Genomic DNA, 22,302 nt, shown 5'->3' with positions numbered 1-22,302 from the left:
CCAGTCACATACTTCCTCCAGTATTCTTACCAAGCCAAAGCCAAGTGACTTCCATAAATCTCCCTTTCTTTCTGATTATTCAGAAACACAAAAGTTATTCTTTTGTTCCTTCTTTTTTCTGTGCATATTCTGACATTTTGTGCTTCCTTACTAAAACCACCCACCTGCCATGTGTCTGCTTGTCAACCCTGCCTTTGGCCTCCGTCCATGCCAGTCTAAATGGCTTAACCTTTTCCTTCTCTTGTCCATCCTTCTCTTCTGGCAGCCACTTAGGTCTTCAGCTTGCCCATCCTATAAACTTTTCTTTTAAACTGTAACAAATTATCCTTGATATTGTTTTGAGACCATCCATAAAGAAATTATTTTCTTAATTATATTAAGATCTTTAAGAGGGAATCTTCATTTCCCCTGAATTATCTGGAAACCCAGACTGGCCACCCAAATTTTCATTAACATATTTGGTGACCTGCACAAGAATACTACCCAAGAGACCCTGAAAACAAAACAGATGAGATCACTTCTTTGTCCTGCCTTAGAGATATAAGCTGCTTGCAGGGTGTTCAGTCTCTCTGGGAAGAAAAGAGCTCTTTCTTGCTATGCTTCTCTGTCTTGGGTTGTTTGTCCATCTGCTTGTGGCTCACTGATGACCACATGATGGGAGGTAAATAGTGTGGACTTTAACTCCCTATATTTGCTCTCTCTGGGCTGAAGATTTTCTGTTTTTTCCCTATCCACCACAGTTCTCAAAGAAAACTTGGATGACTTTGGACCATGTTATGGAGAAGGGAGGTGAACAGAGAGCCTCTTGCTGTAGTTCAGTCTAACAATTCTTTAGACCACAAGACCCTGATGTCCAGTGGGGAAAAAATGGGCTCATTTTGTCACAGTGATGAGCTCGAAAGTGATCATGTCACTTTGTCACCATCTTGGCTGGTGACCTCATTAACATAGAGGCAACCATATTACTTGGTTGCTTAATGATATCACTAATATGGAAACCACACAACTTTAAATAAACTGCTATCACCCATAATGCTTCTTAGTGCCACTGAGTCTTGGGAGGGTCACCAAACCCCTAGAGTTTGGTATCCAGTCACATATCCCAATTCTCCTCTCACAAGTTTCCTATTTTTGACTTTAACCTTCTAGGTGCCTAATAGGAAACCTAGAGGGAACTCCAACAGAGACTCTGTTGCCATGTGATAAGATTAACATATTTTTATATTAGACTAAAGAGGTAATACAGACCACTTTTTCCTTTGAACATTTATTTATAAACTTATATATTAGATTCCATCCTGTTGCTGTGATCAGTTATCATGACCAAAAGCATTATTTTCCCTAGTAGTTCCAGAGGGATTAGTGTCCATTGTGGTAGGGAGGCATGGCAACCAGTAGCAGAACTGGAACAGAACAGAACGATGGAAGATCACATGCCCAACAACACTCTGAGAGCAGGAAGAGTGAACTGGGAGCAGGATGAGGTGACAGCTTCCAAAGCCTTCCCTGCCCCTTCCGTGGTCCAAACCCTCCCAAATAGTGACACCAATTGAGAACTAATTGGTTAAATATGTAAGCCTAAATTTCTTATCCCAAACACCACACTTAGAGCTGTATTTACGCTTTTAAAGTTATTTATTACTTTAATGATTCAGATAGGTCCCTTTTCAGAGACCCAGTTTTGATCTCAAAATATAAAGATAAAGATAGGGCTCTATGTCTTGGCCTTTAAGAGTGTGGGCACCTAGCTTTGATGAACACTGGTTAGCAACCCCAGATGGTTTAATCAAAGAAAAAAACTTGCAAATTTATGCATAACTCAATGTGTCTGACACATCCCACTGATCAACCTATACTCCAACAGTCTTGTACTTTTCATCTAGCTTGCCCTACTACTGTAGAACACTCTAGACTTTTCTTCCAGCAGACTTCAGTTCTGTCTTTCTCCCCTGTTGCAACATTATTAAGCAAACCTTCCTTTTATACTTAGTTTTTTTTGGTTATTATTTGGCTTCTTAAAATTTATGACAATTTCTCTACTATATTTTCTGACTCAATGGTAGAAAGAAAAGAGACCACATCATTCCCATAACAAAAGACATCATACTCCCTATAAAATGTCACCTGCACACACAGTCCTCTGAATGACCAAATTATGTATAGACATGTAGGCATGCAAACTCCCAATTTTTATCCTGTTTTGCATGCTTCCCTCTAGACATATTCCCAACATTGATTGTATAATTGGCCATGTCACATGTTGCTGGCAAGTTATACAGAACATGTGATCATTTAAGAGAATCAAGTTTTACCAACAATTCCAAACAATCCGAAAAAAATCTATCACGAAAATGATTTTCCATTTTATAATAACTTTCCCCCAACACTACCTGTGAAGGAATTCATAAGTCAAGATGAGCATTATGTTGCTTTGCACTCTGTATATATGGAAGTATACCTTCCTGCCTTCAGAATTCTGTTAGCTCTACTTGTTGACATGCCCTAGACATTGTACTTCTGAAGTCATGTAACACAGACGGCTTTGTAATCTTCACATGTCACATATTCCAATCAATGATAGTCAAATCTAAGCACTCATAAAATTAGAACATGTTACATACATAGTAATTAAATTGGTAAAAGTAGATCAAAGGTAAGGAAAATAGAGAAATAAATTCCCTTAAAGGATTATGAATATTCAGTTTGCATATAGTCTCCTATTCTAACAAATGATTAAATTTTAGTGATCACTCCAGAGACTCCATAAGCTTACTAAACAACGGGCAGCTCTTGAAAATAATGGGACAAAAATAAAAAATAAAAGAAAATAATATGATAGATTCAACAAATAAATTATAATGACAATTTTTTCAATAGGACAAATTGGTCATAAAGAATATTTCTGATTATAGGTTTCCAACTATTTATAATTTTATACTCTGTGGGAGTGATATTGCAATTTTTAGGTGTTTTAAATATTTTCAATCTTTTATACCAAACTGGTGAAAAAACATGATTATTTTAGTGAGGTCTAAAAAGATTAAAAAAATTTTTACGTTTCTTAGCATTTTGGTTCAATTTTCTTCTCTAAACATGTCAATGAATGCACATTCAGAGAGCACATATTTTCTTCTAGTTTCAATTTTGAAAGCAGGAATTGCCTGAAACGGCAATGGTAAAATGACATGAAAGGATAAAAATTATGCTTAAGATGCTTCAGAATAGTCTGGCATAATAGTGAAATACATGTACAACAAAACTATATAAATATGATTAAGATGATTAAGTAGCGATCACCTGCAGAATATAGATTAAGTCTCCAGGCAGAAATCTTCAGAAAAATAGAAAATGTTATTCAAATGGTGTTTAAAACTCTGAAGTTTGCCTTCAGGCTAACCACCTGAAGGCAGAAATAGAACTTAAAAGCAACATACACCCACATAAAATATACATATTATAACTAAAAGTGAATTAAAGTGAAATTCAGAAAAAATAAAGGGCGTAAACTGCAGCCATCTACATGTGCACACATTTATCAAGATGTAAAAGCAAGCCATTACTGTCTGGAATGGCATTTACCTTTTTCCAGATTAATCTTTTTCTCATTTTGTTTTTGAGTGCATCACTTAATATCACTGGTGTTCTCAAATAACCTTATCTCTGTTGACTGTTTCTTGGGAACTAATGAGATTAATTATAGTGACAATTAAATGGTATAAATGAAAATCTCCATAATAGCAGCTTGGTTACATTTGGTACACGGCTCCAGTAAAATAGGGAGAATGTATTTTACCTGAGGCTTATGTGGGTGGAACCGTATCATCCTAGATAAATTTGCATATCTCATAGCATGGACTAATCTTACGTTTAGCAGACAGCTTGTATTTCCAGGCACTCATGGGCAGATGTCACTCACGTGTCTGTGTTTCACGGACAACTGCTTCAGGAAGGGTCAGCACAGCACAGAGCAGAAACGTGGCTGATAACAAACCCTTCTGGGCAGTACTCTCATTAGGAAACAAACTACAGTTTACAATGAATGTTGCTGTCAGAAGTAGAAAAAAAAAATGTGTTCAACCTTGAGGAAAATGGTATTTTCCCTTAAAATTAAAGATAGAAATAAAGAAACACTCTATCCTCAAAAGCTAAAATTACATACTTAAGTCAGATTTATTTTTTTACACATCATCAATGAGTGTTTATCTTCATTGTTTAAAATTACTTCATATAAACCAATGATTTCATGGAAAGTACAGGACCATATGGTTTTATTTAACTCACCTATCCTAGCTAGCTCCAGCTGTCAACTTGACACAGCACAGAGTTATTTGAAGGAGGTTCCATTGGGAGATTTCCAAGATTAGATTGGCCTGTAACTATATCTCTAAGGAATTTTCTTCTTTGTTGTTTTTAGACTTTATTTTTATTAAATTTTTAATACAATATATTGATCCCCTTCCTCAATTCTTCCCATATTTTTCCCATCCCCTGACCTACTCAACTTTATTTTCTTTCTCACTCAAAAAAACTTCCCTAAACAAAACCAAAAATCAAAACAAATATAAAAAAATAATAAGACATCAAAAAACAGTTTGTTTTGTGTTGACAAATTACTTCTGTGCAAGGGGGCTGCACTGGATTGTGGTTAATATACTCCATGACAATCCATTGGAGAAAATGCATTTTCCCCTTCCCAGAAAATAATTTCTTGGTTAGAATGGGATTTAGCAACCAATTCTTCTTTTTATTTCTGAGATTTGTCTGTTTTGAAACTTTGCAGGTTTTAAATGTGTTGCATAGTCTCTGTGAATTCATATGTGCCTCACTTCTTTTATATCTGGACCACACTATTTCCTTGGAGCCACCCATCACTTCTGGCCCTTATAATATTTATGCCTCCTATACCACATAGATCCCTTAGCCTTGAGGGGAGGGATTTGATGAAGACATCCCACTTAGGACTGAGTACTTCAAAGTCTCTCACTCTCCTCACATTGTCCAGTTATGGGTCTCTATGTTAATTCCCATCTACTGCAAGAAAAAGCTTCTCTGATGAGGGTTGAATGATGTGCTGATCTATGGGTATAACAATATTTGATTGGCAGTCATTTTATTGCTATGTTCCTTTAGCAGAACAATAGTAGTAGGTTTTCCCCCAGGCCAATGACATATCTAATCTCAGATTATTGGCAACTTTACCAATGTCAGGTACGAATTCCATCTCATGAAATGAATCTTAAATCCCCCCCCTTTTTTCTTAAAAAAAGGGGTTGGTTATTCCCATTATATTTGTGCTCATATTGCCTCAGTGTATCTTGAAGGCAGGTCACTGTTGTAGGGAGCTGAATTTGTCGCTGTGTGATATTGATAATTACCTCTTTCCTCCAGCAGAGTGCAGAGTACTGTAACATGAAGGCTGACTTGTTAGAGTTTCTGTCCTGCCCCACAACCGGCAAGCCCCAAAGAAAACCACACACAGGACTCCATATGATAATAAACTGATTGGCCCTTAGCTCTGGCTACTTATTAACTCTTATAACACATATTACCCCACTATCCTTGTCTACGTTAGCCACATGGCTCAGTACCTTTTCTAGCTGGGCAGCTCACATGTTGCTTCTTCGATGGTCTGGACTGGACTGTGGAGGGAGCTTCCTGCTTCCCAGAACACTCCCGGTCTCTTTGCTCCACCTCTACTTCCTGTCTAGCTTTCCTGCCTGGCCAATCAGCGTTTTATTATATGATTGACAGAATACTGACAATTCTCCCGCACCAGAGTACCTTCTAAAATCATGAATACTAGTTCATAGGGCTGAGGCTTCTAATTCACACCATCTCAACTTTTCCTTGTTTAATGATGTAAAAATAAGTATTGTCCTCAGAGATACAGTCTTACCATCAGGCTGTAGAGAGCAGCCAATAACCTTGGCAATAGGCTGTGTTTGTTTGTATATGTGAGGATGGTGGTCCTTGTGATAGCTTTGGCCAATGACTCAAGAAGATGCAATCCATGCCTTGCACTGGCAGTTTTCCTTTGAAACATAAGATATCTAGTTCATAACTCCCCATTATGTGGTGGCTCAATTTAAACTATTTTTAAGTATGTACATATTTTTGAAGACTTCTATAATAGTAGATTCCCATAAGGTTTTCAAAAGACCTTCTAGCGTTAGTTGTTCCTCCACACATTTTCCTCCCTTACCCATCTCTTCAACTTTTAATCCTCCTATTTTAGTTTCCAATTTATCTCTGCATAATTTTATTTCTCCTTCTTTGGGAGATCCCCTTCTCCTACCGTTCTTACTTATACAGTACCTAATCTCTGACATGGTTATTTGTATTGCAATACTCATAATCAAAATCTTAAAAGCTAACAATCACATGCAAGGGAAAACATGCAATATTTATCTTTTATGGTATGGGTTACCTCACTCAGAATAATTGGTGCCAGAATCAGCTATTTATTTGCAATTTTAATAACTTCATTTTTCTTAATGTCTGAATAGTGTTCTATTGTGTAAATGCACACAATTTCATTATCTAATCATCAGTTAATGAACATCTAGTTTGTTTTCAATTTCTGGATATTATGAATAAAGAAGTGATGAGCAGGGTAGATGATTAATGTAGTAGGGCCCAGCCTACAATTGGTGACACCATATCTAGATGGACTTGTCTGAGCAAAGAAGGAAGCTAGCAGAATGATTCTGAGAGTGTGCCAGTAAGCATTCTTCCTTCGTGGTTTCTGCTCCAGGTTCCTGCCTTGAGTCTCTGTTCTGACTTCCCTCAGCAATGGACAGTGACCTGCTTATGTAAGATAAACCCTTTCCTTCCCTAAGATGATTGCGTTTATCATAGCACCAAAAGTTAATTTGTGACATTAAAAAGACGTACTCAAATCTATAGTTGTATCTAAAATTCCAAAAGAAAGACCCTGTTTTACCTTTTACAAATTATTTTTGTTCTTTTTCTTACTTTGTGTGTGGAGGTAAAATAAATACTTAAGCATAATTTGATTCTTTTCTGCCATAAGCTACAATTCTAGCTACACATATTTTGTATGGTTTGGATTATAATGATTTACTCTTTCTTAGCCAATACAGTTGGGCTTACCTAACTACACTGTGGTTATATATTAGTAACAAAAATGATATGAGCACATTGAAAACCCTACTTTTATTATGTTTATTTATTTTACATTATAAATTAAAATATAATTACATCAATACCCCTTTCTCTTTCCTCCCTCCAGCTCCTCCTCATTCTCTTCCTCCAAGCTCTCCCATGTCCCACCCACACTAAATTGATGTCCTCTTTTTCTTTGATTATTTTGCTATACACACACACACACACACAGACACACACACCCTACGGAATCTATTTTTCTTATCTCTGTGTGATTGCATAAAAATTTCACTTTCCAGTTTATCACGTCTCGTGATGTCGTCATTGTTTGGGTATTTTTTATGCAACCATTTCTAAAAGAAGTACTTACATAGCCCACTTGGTGACCTTCTGGCTCTTAGAACTTTTATTTTCCATCTTCTATCTTCTATGCTGTTACTTTGGTCACAGATATGGGAGCTGTACTATAGATGTATCTATTAGGGCTAGACCTACCACCACCAACATGGTGTATATGCATTTTGTTCAGGAATAGTTTTCTGTAATTGTTTTCATTTGCTGTAGAGAGAAGCTTCTTTTAATGATGGGTGGTAGCTATGTTTATCTGTGGGGAAAAGGATAAAAATTAGAATGTAGGGGCTGGAGAGATGGCTCAGTAGTTTAGAGCAGTGGCTGCTCTTACAGAGGACACAGGTTCAATTCCCAGCACCCACTAGGGAGCCTACTACTGTCTGTAACTTTAGTTCCAGGGAACTGACATCCTTAACCAGACATACATGCAGGCAAGATACCAATACACATAAAATACAAATAAATAAATTATTTAGAAAAAGAATTAGAATGTAGTTAAGGAATTTTTTCTAAGATCCATGACCTCACTAACTTTATATAGCTGGCTAAGTTTCTAGTACCAGACGTGATTTTCTTTCTGTTAAGTGGGCTTTAGGTCAACTTAGACAGTTGTCACTTGCCACAAACCTGTGAGTTCCACTATTGGCCTTTTATGGTTATCTTGACATGCTGGTCATAGTGGTTTATAGGTACCACAGCTGGGTAGGACTGCCAATTGCTTCCCTCCCTTGGCAGATTACTTCATGCTATCTGGTACTATTGAAACTAGAGTACAGGAAGAGGGTTAGACTCAGATCAAATAATCTGAGTCATGTCATAAGTGTGTAGTGTCTTCAGCAAGAAGGGCTAACTTCAACCTCTGAGATGCATCCAAGTGCAACAATAATAGTCTATATCACTCTGTAAGTCATTTGCATTACCATGAACAAGCACCTGGAAGGATTGGAACTGAAGGATTTTTTTTTTAAGTTAGCATGTATGTGTATATTCTGTGTATTTTTTAGCTAAGAATAAAATGATTCCTTAAGACTTTAATCAAAGAACTTTAATGAGATTTGTCTCTTCTTCTGCCTCTATTTGTATTAATCTTCCTCTCCTGTTCAAAGTTATATAACCAACCCCTTCCCTGTTTTTTTTTTCATTTATCCCTTCATATCACCTGATTCTGGCATTCTCCCCCTAAGCCTTGCCTATGGTTCCTTTACATTTTGGTTTCTATGATTTTTCCATATTATATAGTTATATCTAAAGATTTTGAGCTAGAAATAGCAGATGTGGATGAACGTGTAGTATTTTGTTTCGGAAACTAGATTGTTTTACTCAATATAGTCTTTTATAGATCCACTCATTAACCTTAAAATTCCATCATTATTTACAGTTGAATAGCATTCCATAGTGTATTTACATAGTATTTTCATTATCCATTCATTTGTTGAAAGAAATTTAGATTATTTAAATTTCCTCGGTATTGTGAATATGTTAACAACAAAAGTTTAGATCTTAAAGAGAAATAACTGAAAGAGAATAAACACTTGAATGATGCCCAAGAAAACAAGCATATGGCTGATTAAAATGACAAAGACAATCTAGGCTAGAAAGCAGAATTTAATGAAGAGATATAAACATTGAAGAGAACTCAAGGTGATACAAATACAGAATTAAAAAATCTCAATAAACCTAATAGAAAACTTGAAAGAAAACCCTATATATAGTACCAATCAAACAAAAGATAGAATACAAGGCTAGAAAATAAAGTAGAAGTTCTGAACAAAATAAGCAAAAATATGAAAAAAATAATAACACAGAAAATGAACAGGTGAAATTAGTTAATATATTGTCAGATGATCATTTGATACAAGGATTCTGAGCTTCAAAGTAATTTGCCCCCTCCCTCTACCAGAGGTATAAAAGGCATATCAGTAAGGAATGTGTTATCATTGGAATATTTTATCATTTCACATGAAAGAGTTAGCAGGTAGCAGTATGAAACATTAATCTGATTAATTTTTATCAATAAAAATTTGGGAGTCAGATATCAGAAAAATAATCTGAAAGATCAGAGAAGTAGGAAGCAGCCACCAGGCACCTCCTACCTCTTCCATTTCTCTGTCCAAATGTCAGTCCCACCTGACTATTTTCTATCTCTTCTCTGTCTACAGTTTCCTAAACCTCTATGGTTAATTTTCATCAGCTAGGGGCTAGCGCTGCCCTTTGACTCTATACAAGTTTTATCATTCAGAACACAATCAAAATATCATACAACATTTCTCCCTTTTTGTCGAAATAAAATTGAAAGCTTTAACTAACATAGAAAAACTATTTACAACAAGTACAATAGCTATATACAAATATATACAGGCAAGAATCACAATAGTAATGTCCAGTCCATTTGCATTTGACAAATTCAGCTTGTATACTTTGAATATGTGTTGACCTCAGAATAGAAACCAGAATATTGGTTACATTGGAGAAGAGGTATTGCTTTTGTTTTCATAGGAAAAGGAAAGCTATGGATACCATCAAAATTGATAAAGATTAGATTTAAATAAGAGACCTCTTGATTGGAAGAGGTGATAGTTCTTCAGTGAAAAAAGTCAATCAATGAAAACTTATAAGACTATAAGTGCTTTTCATTTGAGCAGATATAAGTTACCAAAAGGAAACTCCCCAAAGTTTGGGTTGGGGCAAGGTATTGTTATTGTTTTTCCTGGAGAATTAAGGCACCTAACTAAGGAATTGGAAGACCACTGGACAAATGAGGCATCTGAAGAAAAAGGGCAAATCAAAAAAGAAAATGAACCCAGAAAAATTGTCCTATTGATATATCACACTTCCAACAGCATAAAATTTCACAAATCTTCCACAATATTTGTTTTTGCTCTTCTCTACAGATATATAATGCAAATGGTCTTTTTGTAGTCCCAGTTCTATTAAAAATTAAAGCTGACTTTGGAGTTGGAGCATGGTTCTCTCCTTCACTAAACCCAAGTATGCTTGTTAAACAAAAATCCAAAATCTGTCTCATGTGAGAAGAGACACTGGATAAGGAACAGAAGAAAAAACAAAATTAGAGGACTATTACATTGACATTAATCCCGTAATTCTTTGGTTTTCTTTTGACTCTTTAATGCTTTTCTGAAGCTATAAAATTTATGAACCTATATATTTATGAAATCATATATATATATGTATATATATACAACTTTATCATGATAGTAATGGTCATATAGAATATTACTCCTAGAAGAAGTTTCATCTAGCTTCCTGTACATGGCCTCATCATGTAACAAGCCTGAGCTACTGACTGAGCATTTATAATTAATATTAAGGCTCAGTGTGGTTATTATGAAGTGACTGCTCAGACATAGAGAATATCTACCTACATCAGTACACTTTTCAGGTTGTAGAAAGTTGCTTTAATTAGGGGATTTATTCTATATATTACAGAAAATATCAGAGATTTTAAATGAACTCTTTTTCAAAAGAAGCTACACTTTGTGGGCAAAGACAAATGCATGTGAATATTCTCATAATTTAAAAGCAATGATCATTCAAAACCAGAATATTAAAGAACAGTATCAAAATACAAATTTCATAAGATTTTTGATGAGTTAAGACACTGAGTTTTTTTTAATCATCTTAATAGGTAAAATGGATTTAGATGACAAAAAATCAGGTTTGGACAAAATGAAATTTAAAGAAAGCATTGAAGAAAAGATAAAAGAATGAAAATATGTAAGAGAAATAGAAATGTCTTTGATATATGTTAATGCTATTAAAAGCAATGTAACTGCTGATTTGGGCTAGGAAATGAGTTTTCCAACAATGTTGACCATATTTCTCAGATCTTTCCAAATCAAATTTATCTCATGACATAATATTGGTAAATTGCATGTTAAGAAGTCATGTTTAAATATTCTAGAAGACTTTTTCTAAAACAAACCAGTGAACAAATAAAAACCTACACTCTTTATTCTTTACTCTTTAAGCCTGCTAGCTTCCACATGGCTATTTTCTTCAACCATAAAGATGAGAAATCTTATCAGGGATGGTAAGACAGGGTATTGAAGAAATCTGGTCCTTGTTTTTGTGAGCTGAAGAGGGCTCACAGATTTTCTTTTGTGAATGCAATGCATACTATCTTTTCATTACAGAATTCTTTCAAGGTAGCAGAGAAAAAAACTTGATATCAGAAATACACACCACTATTTTACAAAAATAAAACTACCAAAAAATTCAATATCAATTTGTCTACTTTTTCAAGTGTTCTCACTCACAGATAAAGGAAGAGATTGTGAGGTTACAGGTCCTTTCAATTTTAAATGCTGAGATGAACATTCAATTTAAAACTTTTTTCTATTGACAGATAATTCAAACTAAATGCTTTAATTGTCATTTCAAATGGAGTAATCATTGCCTTTCTTTATATAGATTATACACTTGAAAGTTGAATGACAAAGATTAAATGGAACCTAAATTCACTGCATGATTGACGGCTAATCTATGGTTCAGACTCAGAAATCATCAGCCTTGCTTTGATTAATCTTATTCAATTCACTCAGGACAGGACATGAAAGGAGGAGGTGAAGAAGAAGAAAGAGGAGGAGGAGGAAGGGAAGGAGGAGGACGGAATGAATAAGAGGGAGGGCAGGAGACTACAACTGCAGAAAATGCCTTCAAATAATAGCTGAAGGGGTGATTGTATAGGGATAGATGTTAAAAGTTAGAAATGGCAACAAGTCACAATTTGCAGAGACTTAAAAAGACAAAACCACAAAAGGACTCATATTTCCCATCAGGTCCAATCAGGGCCAAGCATACATTCTAACCCTTTTCTCTGCCCATGTACCTCCTACCCACGTGATCAAACACATCCAGTGCAGCTGAGTCAAACAAGTATTTTAGGGGAGCAAAAGCACCTGATTTGCTATTTCTCATAAACAACAGAAGTCAGAATTCCAGGAAGTTATCTCTCTTTGCAAAAGTGGGGCTTACAGGCTAAGGCTGGCCTTTGATGAAGGGCTTATAATAGGGGTGGAGTACTGCAAACACACAGTGAACACACAGGGAGAAAGTTTCTCTGCAAACAAGGGGGGAAGCCAGATGCCAAACCCACCTTCCTCTTGAAAACTGCAGGTTTTTGATGGGTCTTCCTCCTTTAATGTAGGGTTGCACAGCTTGAGGCATGCTGATAGTTGATTGGTGTACAATTATTGTGTAAACATGTCCTGATCTGGCTTGGACTGGTTTAACTAGGGCATCAACATGGGCCTATTGGCAGGATGAAAAGCCCTAAATATTTTTTGCTTTAAACTGTCAGGATTTTTTTCTCAGGACAGGAGAGTGAGGAAGAAGCCCGCCATCTTGAAAGTTTGTCACCTTTGTTACCTAGTCATTGCACCTTTGCCTATCTGTCTGCTTCTCAGGGAGTGTGTCTAACTTTTAGTCTGCCAGTAGGTTAGAAGTCAAATTATCTTGAACTATCTCTAACTTCCTTCCCAGTCCATATTTTTATTTAACCTAACACCGTGTGATTATCAGGTGAAATTATTGGGAATGTAATAAATTCTACCACAAAATTCTGAGATTATCACAGGATACCATCTATAATAGATATTTCTGTCTTTGGACGTAACCCTGTTTCCTGATGTTACCACCAATGAGTTTGAATGACACCTTGGTGTACTAAATTCTTTTTCTGTTGCCATAGAAATATCATTCAACTATCACCAAAGAGGAATACTGTACTTGGTATAACGTAAATTTGTGTTCCCGGTCTCAGGTCCTTTGTGTTCAGCTCCAGACAGACTAAACAATCTCCTCTTTTCCTCAAAAGTGAGAGCTAAGCTTCTGTAACAACAGGGCTTGGGAGAGTCAAGATGGGCTCCAGACAGAAGGACTGACATCATCCGCAGCAAAAGAAAGCAGAGAAGCTGGGAAAGGTTCTATTAAGGGTCACTGTCTTTATTTCCTTATTTGTTTCCTTTGCATGCCTTAAATGTCAGCACAATGGAAGCAGCATTTCTCAGTCTTGCTGTTTGTACATAATGATAGTAAGTGTGGGTTACTCCATTCCAAATTAAATCCAGCTCGCTCCTTCCTTGGAAGTCAATGGTAACTATTGTCCATTTTAAATGTACCAATGTCCTCAAGGGGAATATTAAAAAATATTCATGTGACTGTTTTATTTCTTTTTATATTCACCTTCAAATGGTAGGCTCCAGATACAAAGGGAAGGTTATCTCAAAACCCATAAACTTACCTGTCTTCCTTGTATACCTGATCTCTCTTTTCCATCCCGTTCTTTTCTCACACAGAAACAACCCATATTTTCAAGAGGTTTCTGCCTTTAACCATACATTAAATCTCACTCTTCAGTTAGGAACGAAGGGTAGAAGTAGAAATGTGTTTTCTGTCTTACAGATGGAAAATTTCGTCTTTGAAATGCAACAAAGGATGGGATAGACCTGGATGAGAATTTACCCTAGTGTGGAGCAGCCATGATGGAGCCCCGGCTGCTGGGATTCCTCTTCTTCCATCTGCATCATTTTCCTAGCCTCCCTTCTTTCTCCCTCCCAAATTTTCCATTTTTCTGTCTCTTCATGTTTTCTTCCTCTTTCTCTCTTTCTCTTCTCTCATCTTCTTTCTTTATTTCTGCCTTTTGTCCTCCTGTTTATCTATCCGTCAGCTTTCAGTCTCTCTTCCCTCCCCCACTTTTCGGCATATCCTTTGTTCCCAGGCCTTCCTTCCCTGGTTTATTCTTTTTAAAGAGGATAATAATTGGAATTATGTAACGACAGTCATGTTGGCTGTGGTATTTTCTGTAAATTAATATTGACTGAAGTTGACAACTGTTTTTTTTCTTTTACTTTTCCCCTCTACAAACATAAATTGCAGTGCGATTATTTCACAGATGGAGCATTGTGAGATGGAGATTAGAAAGTTGAAATAGGAAATAGAATGTCTTAACACCCAAAGGCTCTCATAGCACTTTCTATAATGTTTTCATTATTATATTCCTAAGTATATTTTGGTATAAAATCCCTGCATTTGCAGTTATTCATTTCATAAGGTTTCCTCTCGGGTCTAGATGTGCTTTTTTTTCTTCCTAGCTCCAGGCAACTGCTGCATTTTCTGAAGCATAATGATACATATTCTTTCCTAATATTTTTCTTGTTGCTTTTTTATAAGTTCGTAGTTTAATCTTTATTCTACTCTTTCTGAATTTTAATAAATTCAACATTTTTGAGCTCTCTCTTTCCTTCTCTCTCTCTCTCTCTCTCTCTCTCTCTCACACACACACACACACACACACACACACACAAACACACACCTTCTTTCATAAGGTAAATCTGTTTTAAGAAACCAAAAAAGTCCTATATCCTAAATGTTTACTTTTCAGCAGATGTGGTAAAATGATAAAATTGTGTTAGAACACACGTTAAAAGCCCTTTCAAAATGCCTCATCTAAATCATGATTATTTTAACTATGAATACAAAAAAACAGGTCAGAAATGACAGAGGATCAATGACTACCGAGCAGATGAGTTGAGATCTGATGACTGGTCTCATATGTGCTCTCCATCATTTGGGTCTCTACATGTCTATTAAATGCCAAGGCTAGTTCCTCAGCTAAATTTACAAATGTGGAGCACAGATTCAGGAGACTTGCTTTTCTGACCATGCCATTATACCTTCCTGATGTACCTTGGACAGCTGTCTGAGAAACTAAACACTGCCTATGGAGGGCTATAGTCAACAATCCAACTGTGACTGAGTTTAGCCTGTCACATTTCCTCATATGCCTGAGTTTCAAATCTCCCAGGGAATGTACGTTCTCATTATAAAAGTAACCTTCTGATAATGCCTCAATGATATTCCTCCTCACTTATTTTAAGGAAAAATGATAGATTTCCTTGAATGCAAGTCTGGCAATACGATGCTAAAAGTCTCCCCAGTATCATACTAGGGAGTCCTCCCCGAACCATTTCAATGATATTTTTTAGGCAACTTATTGTTACTCTGAGATATTTGTCATTTATGATGGGTACATACTTGACATTTTTTTTGCTATTAAAATTGATTTCATGGGCTGTCACATTCTGGAATCTGCAAAATTGAAGTTTAGGAATGTTATGATGAAATAAGAATCCATTTGTTATAAAGAAATTACAGAAGTATCACTAATGATCCTTTGACATATAGTAACAAATGCACAAATTCATTGGAAAAGAGTGGCAGGTGCTATAAAATAGACATATTTTTGAATGAGCTATGGACTTATTGGTGTATTAAAACAATTGAGAAAGAAAGCAAGGAACTGTATTTAATGGTCTAAGAATTAGGAGGGTTGAGAACAACTGCTCTGTTATATAAACAAGGTCATGTTTGCTACAAAGATTCTGTTATAACCACCAATGTTAACCTTGTGAAAAATCATGAGTTCTGATGCTCTGCTTCTCCAGCATGACATGATTTCTTTACTTATTACTTTATATCAAATCCCATGTTCTGCATGGTGTTAATCCAAAGTCAAATCTGGGAAATGAATTTTGATAATATCAATGTAACTTTATGTTAATTTATATTAGTTATTATAGGAACCAAATATGGGGATTAAATTTTTTGGAAAGCAAGAATCACTTACCAGTGATTCTGGTTCAGTGAACGAAGTTGAGCATCTGGGAACTAGCTCATTTCCATGGGTGTAAAAGCTAATCCTGTACTAAGTAATGACAGAAAGAAATAAGATAAGCTACATTGAGAGGAAGTGTATATGAAATTACTCAATGAATAGGGCAGAGAGAAGAAATGAGGTGGATTCATAAATGTCTTACACAAACATATCAGAAATGTGACCTCACTGGATGTCCCCAAAGACCCCTTCCTTAAGGCATGGAGAAGCTATGATAAAAGGAATCAATTGCACTCTTGAAAAGGGAACAGAATTAATGAGGAATAGTGAGTGCATGAAAGACAGATTATGACATGATTTCAACTCCATTTTTTCCTTTGTAAAATATATACATTACTTATATATGCTATAACATTTGAACATCTGTAAGCCATAAAATTCCAGATCTTATATACATATAAGTATTTCATGGAGTTACTATTAAATATTATCACATTATATAGAATGGAATGATAAGCTATCTTTACCTTCTCCATGATGTTATTAAATTATATAAATCAACTAAATAGACCATTGATTTTGAAGGCTTGTTTAAAAGCTGAAAATGTTCCATTCTAAAGCAGAGGCGTCTTCCACAGTGGTAGTGCAGTATTTAGGAGTTTTGATTAAGGTAGCTTTGTTTTAATCTATGATCTTTGAAGCATGTAGAGATATTGTCTAAGCAAACAAAGATAAGAAAGAGAAAATTTCAATGTAAATGCGACAAGCAGTGCATAAATAATTCGTTTTTAACGCCATCTGCTATAACATAAAACAGCAGGACAACATATTAAAATGATTTGGGCATTACAGTTCATGTAACTGTTTGTTTGTATATTTATTTATTTATCACAACCACAAGAAATTCCAAGCTTTTGACAAGCAAGAGGAAAAGCCATGACTGTTGGTTCCAGGATTGCATTTCCCTGGTAATTTCAAGATCAGCAGAATGCAGCCAGTGCCTTTGGCGTGACAACCGAAAGAGTAGTCATCTGGCATTTGCTTCTCTCACAATAATTTCCACGCTCAGGTATTTGCAAGTGCCTGTGATCAAAAGAACACAGATGCTAGGCACAGAAATGTTGCCCTCACTCAGGTTTGTGGCCAAGTGGTAGGCCAGAAGGGAACCACAAGAGACAGAAAACAGAAGAAGATAAAGCACACAGCTCAGGATTCATTATGGACCTCCAAGTCCCTTCCATACTTCCTTTTCCCAAGAGGAAAAGTCAGTTCTCACACCTTAGAACAGTAGCTTTCTCATCCTTTCTTCAAAGGGGAAGACGCGGTTTCTGCTGGAGTCTGTGTCCAAAGCTGATGGATAATTGCTCCTTACTCTCCATCCATTTCATTCATTGGCCTGTTATGACAGCTTATGAAGTATGGCATGAATCACAAACTACAACAACATTGTGTCATGTACATAGTACATGGAGTGTACACTGCATGAAGTACACTGTTATTAAACAGTATAAGTAAACACAGCATTCTAGTAGACAAAAACACAGACACAGACAGTGGGAGACACAAACACAGAGGCAGACAGACAGACAGACAGACAGACAAACACACACACACACACACACACACACACATATATATATAAAACTAACTTGACGCATATATATATATATATGTATTTAGACATATCTAAATACACACATATAAACAAACATGTATATGAATATGTATGTTTATAAAACTAGAGAGAAAGAGAGACAGAAACATGACTTTTGTTGCTGTGAAATATTATTTTAAGATATGTTACATTTATTTATGCTGTGGAATATTTGTTTTAATCATGCAAAATGTGTTGCATTTTTTAAGTTGCGTTTGTTTAACTCTGTGAAGCTGTTTTACTTTGACCGTCTAAAACACCTGATTGGTATAATAAAGCGTTTAACAGTCAATAGCTGGGCAGGAGAAAAGATAGGTGGGGTTAGCAGGCAGAGAGAATAAATAGAAGGAAAAAAAGAAAGGAGAAGATGGAGGAGTGAGATAAGAAGGGGCCTGTCACCAAGCCATGCAACCAGACAAGGGATAAGAAGGCAAGAAAAGATACAGTGAAATAGAAAAAGGTAAAAGCCCAATGGCAAAAGGGAGACAGGATAATTTACGTTAAGAAAAGCTGGCTAGAAATAAGTCAAGCTAAGGCCATGCATTCATAAGAACGAATAAGCTTGGTCCTGCCTCAGCTTGAAGTGCCATGCTTTGTGTAAGCTCATAGAAGGCCTTCCCCTTTCTGAACGGAGATGGAGGAGGAGTAGATGGGGAGATGGGTGGATGGGAAAGGAGACAGGTTACTATGTAAAATAAATGAAAAAAAATATCATTGAAACAAAACAAAGAAAAGAAAATAATGAGGCTCCATGTGACTCATATCCTTTTACTGGAGAAGCAATTCATACTCTTGTTCTTCAGTGTCCCTGGGAGTCACCAAAAGTCAACATCCAAATAGTGATGATAAACAGCACACTCCCGTATTCCAAGGTTCCAGTTGTGGCTGTGCAGAATCTTCGCTCCTTTAATAGCAATCTAGAGGATTTTGTTTCTAAGATTTTGAAGGTTATCTTGGCCTTTCTACAAGTGCCTCTGGTTCCCCGATAGCCTTAAAATGTGGGACCTCAGGGATGCCTAGGATTAGGTAACCAGCAGAGCATCATGATGGCCATCAGGCTAGATTCAGAAGATGTTGAGTTGTGTCATAAATTGGAACAGAACTGCCTTAGAGGACCATGCAACTATGCAGTTTCCAGAAGCTCTCTTTTTAGTTGCCCATTCTGGTTACTGATTTGGTCCATTTTTCTGAAGGGCAATCTTTCCTGTTTTTCTTTGATCAATTAAATACTGTTACTGGGCTTCTTCACACCAAAAATCTAAAACATCATTAAAATTACAACTCCAATTCAGTGATGCAAGGCCTCGACTTCATTGCTACTGATCTTCTGAAGTTCACTAATACAATAATAGTTTAACTTTTATATATATCAGAAGTAACTGTTTCTTTATTGATTTTTACTGAGATCTATCTTTTTCTCTGCTCCCCTCCCTGCCTCTCCCCTCCCTTTCAACCCTCTTCCAATTTCCCCATGTTCCAATTTGCTTAGGAGATCTTTTCTTTTCCTACTTCCCATGTACATTAGATCTATGTATGTCTTTCTTAGTGTCTTCATTGTTGTTTAGGTTGTCTGGGATGGTGATTTGTGGGCTGGTTTTCTTTATGTTTAAAAACCACTTATGAGTGAGTTCATAGCAACATTGTTTGTCATAGCTGGGACCTGGAAACAACCTAAGTGCCTCTCAGCCGAAGAATGGATAAGGAAAATGTGGTACATTTACACAATGGAGTATTACACAGCAGAAAAAAAAGCAACAGCATCTTGAATTTTGCAGGCAAATGGATGAAGCTAGAAAACATCATTTTGAGTGAGGTAACCCAGACTCAGTAACTATTTCTTTAACTATTTCTTTAAATATTTACTTAAAAAGCTATCTTTTCTCATTTCATATACCAATTCTAGTTCCTACTTTTCCCTCTCCTCCTCTCCACTCCTCCCCCATCCACTTCTCAGAGAGGGTAAGGCTTCTCATGAGAAGTCTACAAAGTCTAACACATTGCTTTGAGACAGGATCAAGGACCTCCCCACTATATCTAGGCTGAGCAAGGTATCCCTCCCAAAAACAAAAACAAAAACGAAAACAAAAAAACAAAAAACAAAAAACAACAACAACAAAAAAAACACATGGTTTCCCAAAAACCAATACAAGCAGTAGGGATAAATCTTGGTCTCACTAACCCCAGAGTCTGACCCAGCTATACAATTGCCACTGATATTCAGAGGGCCTAGTTTGGTCCTGTCCTGGTAGACCCTGTATCAGGCTTTCAGAGTAGAGTTGGCGAGCTCCCATTAGTTCAGGTAAGCTGTTTTATTGGGTATCTCCATTATGGTATTGACCTGTTTGCTCATATTTTTACTTTTCCCTCTCTTTGCCTGATCTTTGGAAGTTCAGGCCAGTGATCCACTGTAGATCTCTGCTTCTGTTTCTATTAGTTGCTGGATGAAGGTTCTATGATGACATTTAAGATAGTCATCAATCTGACTACAGGTCAAGGCCGGTTCAGGCACCGTGTTCATAATTGCTTAGGGTTTTATCTGGGGTCATCTGTGTGGATTCGTGGGAATTTCTCAGTGCCAGGTTTCTTGCTAGCCCCATAATGGCTCCCTCAATCCAGATATCTATTTCCTTGTTCTCCCTCTCTGTCTGCCCCCCCATCTCGACAATCCGGTTTCCTCAAGTTCTGCCCTCCTATTCCCTTCTCCCCTACTCCTCTCCTTCCTCCCTCCCTTCTTCCTCTATCACACCCAGTCCCAGAAAGACTAGCATGGTATGTACTCATTCATAAGTTGATATTAGACACAAGGCAAAGGATAACAAGCCTATAGTCATGACCCCAAAGAAGCTAGGTAACAAGGAGAAACCTAAGAGAAACAAAAATGGATCCTCCTGGAAAGTGGAAATAGAAGTAACTATTTTAAAATTCAGTAGAAGGAGAAAATAATTTGAAATAGTGCTGAAAATTGTTTTACTTTGTAATATAATGTTGATGAGTGCCTTTAAAGTATCTCATCTTTAGTTATTATAAAAATAAAAAAATTATCTTGTTGGGTAGTCTATTGGTGTGTGTGTGTGTGTGTGTAAAACTTATTAACTCATCTTATACTAAAATAGCACCAAGTTGTCTCATACCCAAAAGGCTGAGAAAAGCAAGCAAGAAAAATGAAAATAATCTTCTGTCCTCCATGACCCTATTATTGGGACAGAAACATTAATGTACCATCTATAGCTGGGGTGTCTGTTCCCACATTAGTTATGTCAATCAGGAAATTGTCTCAGTCAGATCTCTCTACTCACCTGATTCTAATTTGTGGCTAATTGACATAAAAATCAACTATCACAAACCTATTCTGGCTTGGGAATTTCTACACATTTTTATTCTTACAGCTAATTATTATGCTAATCTTTTTTTTTAAAAAAAAAGATTTATTTATTTAATATGTATACAGTGTTTTGCCTACATGTGTGCCCGCACCCCAGAATAAGGCACCAGATCTATATGGTTGTAAGCTACTATATTGTTGCTGGGAATTGATCTCAGGACTTCTGGAAGAGTAACCAGTGCTTTTAACCTCTGAGCCATCTCTCCAGTCTCCTAATTGTGTTGATCTTAAGTGACTTTTCTGTAAACATTTAGTGAATGTAAACATATCTCTTAAGGATATAAGACTAGATAAGTGTGTCTACATTGTAGAAATTTCACACAGATAAAAAATACAGAGAACTGGCTTGTGTGATCAGTTTTATCTACCGTAAATTTGGTTATTTTATTATAATAGGTCTTGACACTTATACCATGCTGGATAATACAATAGTCATCAAGATTTGTGTGTGCTAACCTGATAACTTTTTAGGGCTTGTCACAAAACTTGCAGGACGAATGAAATGAAGGTTTATGAGAACTCTCTGCAAACCACAGCTTTTAATTTTCTGCTCATGACAACTTGAATATGGCCTTATAGATGAGTACAATTATCTGTGTGCCCTTAAAGTTCATTTTATGGAAATATATATGCAGTTGTCGCCAGAGCCCAGCAAATGACAATAATCCACACAGCTCTTCCTTATCTGTCTTTCTTCAGTAAACAGCTATTTTCCCTTGCTGTTAAATATACTTCATCTTCTAAAGCAGTCTCATGGGCATCTCCTTATTTCTTGTGTATTCCTAGAATAAAGTAAAAACCTGAAAAGACACTAGCCTCCAGTTGCCATCTTCAATACATAGAGATGATTGTAATGTACTAACTTACATATACAGTACATATATTCATATACATATAACTAGCACATATATACAGTATAGACTACTAGATAGGGAAATGGAAATCAGGGTTTTAAACAAAATGTGATAGTTCCTAAATCTCATAATTCAGTGATACAAAGATTCTAGATTAGTTTCATATATAATACATGTATGATATGGACATCTGTGAAGGGCAGAGGTTGACTTATCAGGGAGTCTGTTCCCTTTTTTCCGTCGGGTGGGTCCTAGGAATGGGACTCAAGTTATCAGCCTTCGACTTCTGTTATCATCAATA

This window comes from Myodes glareolus, chromosome 17 (genome assembly GCF_982192425.1).
Source record: "Myodes glareolus chromosome 17, mMyoGla1.1, whole genome shotgun sequence".
Classification (NCBI taxonomy): domain Eukaryota; kingdom Metazoa; phylum Chordata; class Mammalia; order Rodentia; family Cricetidae; genus Myodes; species Myodes glareolus.
The sequence above is the reverse complement of the archived record's forward strand: the minus strand, read 5'-3'. Positions refer to the sequence as shown.